General features: G+C 38.5%; 1 protein-coding gene across 1 annotated transcript in view; it reads left to right on the top strand.

Annotated features, from left to right (window-relative positions):
• The first annotated feature begins 6600 nt into the window (after positions 1-6600).
• The window catches only part of col6a4a (collagen, type VI, alpha 4a), an 80359-nt gene continuing 79184 nt past the window's right edge, over positions 6601-7775 (top strand). Inside the window, exons 1-2 of the mRNA XM_015056730.1 lie at positions 6601-6790; positions 7348-7488. The gene's annotated coding sequence lies outside the window, so the exon portion shown is untranslated. The remainder of the gene's footprint in view (positions 6791-7347; positions 7489-7775) is intronic.

The following is a 7775-nucleotide window of genomic DNA, read 5'->3' as shown; positions in this document are numbered from 1 at the left end:
AGCGCTTAGCTGCTCGGGCCTAATAAACAGCACAGTTTCAATAGGCTCTCGCAGCGCTTAGCTGCTCGGGCCTAATTAGATATGTTTTTGAGAGGGCTACATATCCCTGTTATTGCAGATGACTGCAGAGTAGACTTAAATATAGAAATAAATAAAGAGGAATTGGCACAGGCCATTGATGGAATGAGATCTGGTAAACAAGCAGGACCTGATGGTATACCCGTCGACCTTTATAAAAAATTTAAGGATAAATTGCTCTCTCCCCTTCTAGAAATGTTTATGGAGTCATTTAAAAAAGGCACCCTGCCTCCCTCTTTGAATCAGGCTCTAATTATTCTGCTGCCAAAACCAGGTAAGCCCCCAAATAAATGTGAAACCATGAGACCCATCAGTTTACTCAACTCTGATCTCAAAATCATTTGTAAAATACTGGCAATACGGCTGCAAAGAATTCTACCAGGCATAATAAATAAAGATCAAAATGGATTTATAGCTGGGAGGCAAGGATACCACAATATTCGAAGGGTCCTGAATATTATTTGGTCTAAAAAGAACGCTAACGATACAGCTCTTCTTACATTGGACGCGGAGAAGGCTTTTGATAGGATCGAGTGGCCCTATCTTTTTAACATATTGGAAAGGTTTAATTGTGGAAGTAACTTTATCAAATGGGTTAAAATATTATATAATAATCCAACTGCAGAAATGGTATCAAACAAAATATTTTCAAGGGCAATTCAAATTAGGAAAGGTTGTCGTCAGGGATGCCCTCTCTCTCCCTTATTGTTCACCCTGGCAATTGAGCCTTTGGCATCAGCTATTCGCCTCCATCCACAAATCTCCGGGATAACAATGGGCCCCACAGAGCATAAAATCTCTCTATTTGCTGACGATGTTATTTTATTTCTATCGGATCTGAAAAAGTCAATTCCGGTTGTGATGGAAGTGATCCTGGAATTTGGAAGAATCTCAGGTTACAAAGTAAATAATACAAAATCTTCTATTCTGGTACTAAATGTAGATGAAAGGACTAATCCCACCAGTGAAGTTAAGCAATTTAAAGTAGTGGAACATTTTGAATATTTGGGTGTTCAGATTTTCCCAGCACTACAGCAGGTGGTCAAATCCAATTACGAGCACCTAATGAAAACAATAACTGCCTCAATTAGCAACTGGACATCCCTGCCTATATCCGTTTTGGGAAGAATTAATGTCCTGAAAATGAGTATACTACCAAAGCTATTGTACCTCTTTCAAAGTATTCCCCTTCCGCCGCCTCCTGAATTATTCACTTGGCTAAAAAAAACTATTTTAGGCTTTATCTGGAACAATGGAAGGTCTAGACTACGCCTCTCTTTGCTTTATTTACCATTTGATAGAGGGGGGTTAAAATGCCCCAACTTCAAACTTTACTATTGGGCCACACAACTAAGAACTATCATGTTCTATTTCTCAGATAAAGACAATCCCCACTGGGTAGAAATGGAGTCCATAACTTAAGTTTGGCTCTTCCACTATTTATGTACTCTGACTCTTTAAAGAAGTTACAGAAACATGCTACAAATCCCATTCTGAAAAGCATGATTAAAATTTGGCAAGATGTTAGAAAATACCTTGCGGAGCCAAGCAGCATGTCCCAATTTAGTCCAATTTGGGGTAATCAGCTGTTTGCTCCAGGCAGGGCAGATGGAACATTTAGGATCTGGGCGTCGCAAGGCTTAAAAAGTATTGGCGATCTTTACTCACCAAATTCTGATACATTTTTGTCATTTGGTGTTCTACAAACCAAATTCAAGCTAGATAAAAAGCATTATTTTAAATTCCTTCAGCTAAGAAGCTTTGTTAAAGCAAATTGCAGTGATCTTAACAAGCCTCCCCTTACACTACTTGAAAAACTAATGATTCGGAATAGATCAAAAAAGGGCATAAATTCAGATTTTTACAATCATTAGAGAATTCATTCATTCTCTAATGAATTCTCTAATTCATTAGAGAATTCAAATAATAATCTTATAAACTGGAATTTGGACTTATCATCGAATATCAGTGAACAGGATTGGGAAAGGGTTTGCATTAAAACTCACACAATGTCCATAAACAGTCGTCTCAGAATTCTACAATTTAAATGGCTAATGCGTGTTTATGTTACGCCCGTGCATTTAAATAAATACAACAACAACATCCCAGATTCTTGCGTAAAGTGTAATTCTAAAGGGACTCTAATACACTGTATGTGGGAATGCAGACAAATTAATGCATTTTGGGCAGAGGTGAAGGATACAATTGAAAAAATCATCCTAAAGCAAATTCCACTGGATCCTAAATTATTCCTGTTGACTTTATACCCTGAGAAGCATAACTTTAGTAAAGTAGAATGTACTTTTATTGATATAAGCTCATTAATTGCAAAAAAATGTATTGCTTTATCTTGGAAAAATGTCACCAGACCTGGTGCCTCACAATGGTTAAAGGAGATGGCATCTAATTTGCCACTAGAAAGAATAACATATATTAAGAAATCCAAACAGCATCTTTTTGAGAGGATTTGGGGGCCTTTCATTAGTTTTATTAAGAACTTAGATTTGTCAGAGGGACTGTTTGAGTTTTGATTTTACGGAACCTGCAGTGTACCATGCTGTATAGATGTGTACATTTACATGTAACCAGTTTGTAATCTGCTTGAATACCCCTGTCTTTGAGAAGCTGTTTCTTGTTTTGTTCGTTTGTTTTGTTTTGTTTTGTTGTTTTTTTTGTTGTTGTTGTTTTTTCCCAGTCATGTAATAACCACAGAGAAACCATGTTCAGATAGTTACATGATTTGTATTTTCAAAATTTCAATAAAAATATTTTGGGAAAAAAAAAGAAAGAGATTTTGAAAAAAAAAAAGATTAAAAGAGATAAAAACATTAAAACCAACTGGGATTACTTTAGCCAAAGGAACCTGGATTTAAAGGAACTCAGTGTTTCAGCACTTTTTCAGTTTTCTTGGAGTTTGTTCTAGATCTGTGGTGCATAGAAGCTGAATGCTGCTTTTCCATGTTTGGCTCTGGTTCTGAATGCAGAGCAGAACCAGAACCAGATCATTACAAATGTTTGTCTTAATTCTGCTAATGTCCAAAAAAAAAAAAAAACAATATCACAATTAAGGTGTTTTCATTAAATAAGAAATTACGTTTAAATCACACGTGAATAAGCTTGTTCACGCGGTAAGTAAGTCCAAAAAAAAGAAAAGAAAAAAGAAACAACAAAACAGAAACAATCTACCTCCTGCTACTTCCGGTCGTTTCTTCTTCTGTTGAGCACGTGACTCGTGTGACGTAAAGAACTTTTCCGCACGGCTGAAAAATCTCACCCCAGCAAAAATCTTTTATCAAAACACGTGAGTCATTACACTAATTGATTTTCGTAATTTCAATTTGTGCAATTCTATAGTTAATGGAAGCGCAGGTGCTGCTGCAGTAAGAAATGCGACTGAAGATAAACACATGGATGTTTCTTTAGAAATTTCCAGGATTTCAACATTGTTTTTGTTATTTTTTTGCAGTTTAAATAAGATTTTTCAGGTCTACTTTGGGAATATTTGCAAGGTGATATTTTCCTCCCAAAATCTCTCTCTCTCTCTCTCTCTCTATATATATATATATATATATATATATATATATAAAGAAAAATCATATAGTTTTGTTCCTACCACATGAATACAGACATGAATACTCGACGCCTCATTGGACGCCGAGGCCTACGTTACGTCGCCGCCATCTTGAAATGTGGCAGAAGAGTGATCCTCCATGTGCTGCGTGGTTTTGTTTCAACCGTTTTACAGTACAGACTGGAGCCATTAGCGTTACTTTTCACAGGTAAGAATGTAAGAAGATAACAATTTCACTAGCAGAATTTCTTGACATGATTTTCTATGTAACTAAATTGGCCTAAAGTAACTTCTCTGGTTTTAATTTTACAGGCTTAGCTAACGTTTTTCATACTGCAGGTTTTCTAATGCAAGAGAGCTAATGCTAACGAGAAACTGCTCATTAAAGACCGCAGGATCAGAGCGGCGTGTTTTCATCCAGTCTGATGGTTCCCAGCTCAGCTTCTCCATGTTGGGTAGACCTGACCTTAACCCTCTGACCCTGACCTTAACCCTGACCCTCACCTTTAACTGTGAAGATGCTCCAAAAAGGGTCGAAGGTCAGAAATGCAGTTCTTTGTTGCTTTTTTCCACAGTTGCAGGCAAAACATGGTACAAACTTCACAGGAGCCCTTTGGTTCACCTGATTGTCTCACCTGTGGGCTGATTGGCTGGCAGTGAGGATAACAAACCATGTGACCATGTAAAGTCCTAATCCCTACCTATTGATATGTGAGACACCTGTGGCGCAAACTGGAATTAATTAACTGATTAAACAAATTACTAGCCAAAAAAACCTATTCCAAATAACTAAAATAACAATAAAAAACATTCTAATGATAAATTAACCTGAAAGTAAGTAAATAAATTTATAATCAAAATTCTAAGATTTAACTGAAAATAGGGAGTGGTTCCTACACACTTTGTGAATTTTCAAATTCAGTATCTTAACACAGTTTGTGTAATGAAATAAAAATAATTTAGTCTTAGATTTTTTTTCACACATTGCCCATAGCAGAGTTGATGTGTTACAGTGGAATAATATTTTTTTCTGACTCCAGATCGTTCCTCTTCAGGTCTGAGATAATAAATTCAGTTTCTGATCAGCTGGAGAAAGTTTTGGCTCTTCCACACATTTATCAGCATCTGCACTGTAAAAACTGTTGGCAGCTGTGGTTTTCCTGTACAAATGACAGATAGGAAGTAATTAATGCTGCTAAGAAAATCCCAGGTGAATTACAGAAATTATCTATTAAATCTACAAACATTAATTTTGCAGAAATGTCATGTAAAACGTTCAGCATAAAGTCACTAATATGTTTTGTATTTTCAGAAATAACTTAGATTTTTCCAGTATTTGAATGTCAAATTCCAGGGTTTTCCCCAGTATATTATAAGCCTGGCAGCCCGCCATGCTTTGCTAAGCCCCCCACCAGGCTAAGCATTGCTTGTTTTTATTTTTAGAAAAATTAAATGGGAAAAAAAAAAACTTGCTTAATTATTATTTATTTTAGATAAATCTTTAACCCGGATTGCAAGACTCTTGTTCTGAGCGTTTCACTCGCGAAGCAGATTTATTTCTGAAAATTTTATAGCTTAGCCAGAGAGCGGACCAATCACACCGCTGGAGCCTCAGCGCGCTGCCGCTGCTTGATCTTTTAAGTTTACCTCAGCGCGGATCAGGCGCTCCTCTTTTCACTCAAACTGGACCCAGGCTGACCTGTATGGATATTTACATCAACCACTGTGAGGAATTATGATTCTTTGGAGAACTCCACATCAAGGTAGGAGTTTAAACCCACCGTGTTAGCTCTGGTTGAGCAGCTCTGTGTGAACCACAGGAATAACGTGGCGTCAGGGGCGCACTACATATTATTCACGTGGATGCTAAAACATAACCCCCCCCCCCCCCCCCCCAAAGGAAGGTAGGAGCGTAGAAAACATATGGCTCTATCCGTATGCGTATGAGGATCATATGTTTACCCCCCCATCCCCCCGAGACGAAGACACATGAAAGGTAAAACTCGCTACATTTACATGTGCGCGAGGTGAAGGAGCTAAGGGCGCGGTGAAGTGTATGCGAGGGCATCATCGGGGCGCCGCCCCCTCCAGATTGACGCCCCCTCTGGTGCAGCGCCCCTATGCGTTGCATGCGCTGCATACCCCCTTTTTGCGCCACTGCGTGGCGCTGTCTGCCCTGTAAAGTTCATGTCTGTGATCCCGGTTGGTTGGAGCGTTAGCGGCTAACAAACCAGCGCTAACCCCATCTTGCAGGTTCAGCCCAGTGAGGAGCTTTCACGCTGCTTTTATTTTATTATTATTCTTCCGGTTACACGAAGCATCAAACCGTATCAGACGCTTTGTCCACTTAGTCAGCCAGAGTTAATGAGCGAGGAGATCTGAGAAACTCGTCCCATAAACTCCAGCAACCAAAACAGTTTCTGTGATTCTAATTAAAACTCAACAGACATGAAATGTCAGAGCTGCTAAAGCCACGTTAGCAGCATTAAATTAAATCTCCTGTTTGTTGCTCAGTGCAGCAGATTTAACTCATCTCATAGTTGTGGGTTTAAATAGCGTTTCACTGGAGATGTTTTCCTGTAACATATAATTATCCAGTGATATTTTTATGTTTCCTGTCAACTTAACATCTTTAATACAAAAACACGGCGGAGCGCCGGGCTGAGCAGGTTTACTGGGGGAAACCCTGGATTCACAGAGTGACTATTACAATATTTTTCAGGGTTTTTTCTACCATTTGTAATTTTTTATGTGTTAATCAGTAGATTATAAATTCATTGACATTACATACATTTTGCAAAACTTGCATAACTTCTCAGAAATTTTTCTTTCACCATTTGTAATTTTAACTGATAAATTTGGTTATATTCACATATTGTTGCTGTAAAAACAACATAAACATTTTTGTTTTCCACCTTATGATATTGTTCTGTTGTGATTTTATGTAGTTTTAATGTAAACTCCACGGCAGTTTTTTGCAGTGCGGAGCTGCAGTCATCAGAAACCTGACGGCGGCCGTCGCTCTGCAGCGCCGGGCCTCCCAGCAGGGGGCGGAGCCTCCAGCCGGAGCCGTTTCCTCCTCCATGGCTGTGGGACTGGGCGTCTGGATTCTGCAGGGAGCGGACGCAGAGCGGCTTGTCTGTAAGTAACGCTGCAGCTCTTTGTTCCCGACTCGCTGTAGATCTGCACAACTCAGCCCAAAGTTAGTGCAAACCAAATATGCATCATTTTATGTGCAGATTGTTGCAACTTTTCTTGCATTTAAAGGTTTTATTTTCATGCATTTTAAGGAGAATCAAAGTTGTCTCTTGACTTTTGTAGATTAACTTGAGAAATGTTTGCAAATTTTCGAGCTTTTTACACAATGAATTTGCAGATTGATGTTGAGATTTCATCCAATCTGAAAAGTTTCATACATTATTATTATTATCATTATTTCCAAAGCAGCTCTGAATATTAATCTGGTTTTCCCTCTTATTCCTCTGATCTGTTTATGTCCAGAAATATTACTAACTCCAGTTTCTGATAGTTTCGTCTTTATTTGCAGCTTCATGTTGGTTTGAAAGCCAGAAATTTTTCACCGTCAGAGATTAAAGCCGCTCGGCTTTAATCTCTGACGTTTCTCTATAATCGGTTCTAACTCTGCCCCCCCTCCACCTGCCCCTCGAATGCCCCCCACCGCTCTATTTGCTCCCCAGGTGACGAGGCAAATGTTCTCTCCGATTTCTGTTAATTCAGTTTCATTCAGTGTCTGTGATGCTTTCGGGTTCTGGAGATTTATGAATCTAAAGGGAATCATCAGTGCTGATCCGAGCCGGCCCAAGTTATACTCCAACACTGTAAGAAATCTATTTAACAAATCGTTGAATCAAATGAACTAAATGCTCACACATGAAAAACAGTTTCCATTTTATTTTTATAATGTTTAGTTCTTCCTGCTGCCACTGCTGGAGAAATATAACACGTAGGCCTGTCACGATAACACATTTTGCTGAGCGATTAATTGTCTAAAAAATTATTGCGATAAACGATAATATTGTTTCAAGACCTTTGGACACTGATTTAATGGAAATGACTAATAATACACGCTATTTCCTGCCATAGATACACTTTAATTTCAAAAGAA

This window comes from Poecilia latipinna, unplaced genomic scaffold (genome assembly GCF_001443285.1).
Source record: "Poecilia latipinna isolate Pla-1442-1.1 unplaced genomic scaffold, P_latipinna-1.0 Scaffold1402, whole genome shotgun sequence".
In the NCBI taxonomy this organism is placed as follows: Eukaryota; Metazoa; Chordata; class Actinopteri; order Cyprinodontiformes; family Poeciliidae; genus Poecilia; species Poecilia latipinna.
The sequence above is the reverse complement of the archived record's forward strand: the minus strand, read 5'-3'. Positions and strand labels throughout refer to the sequence as shown.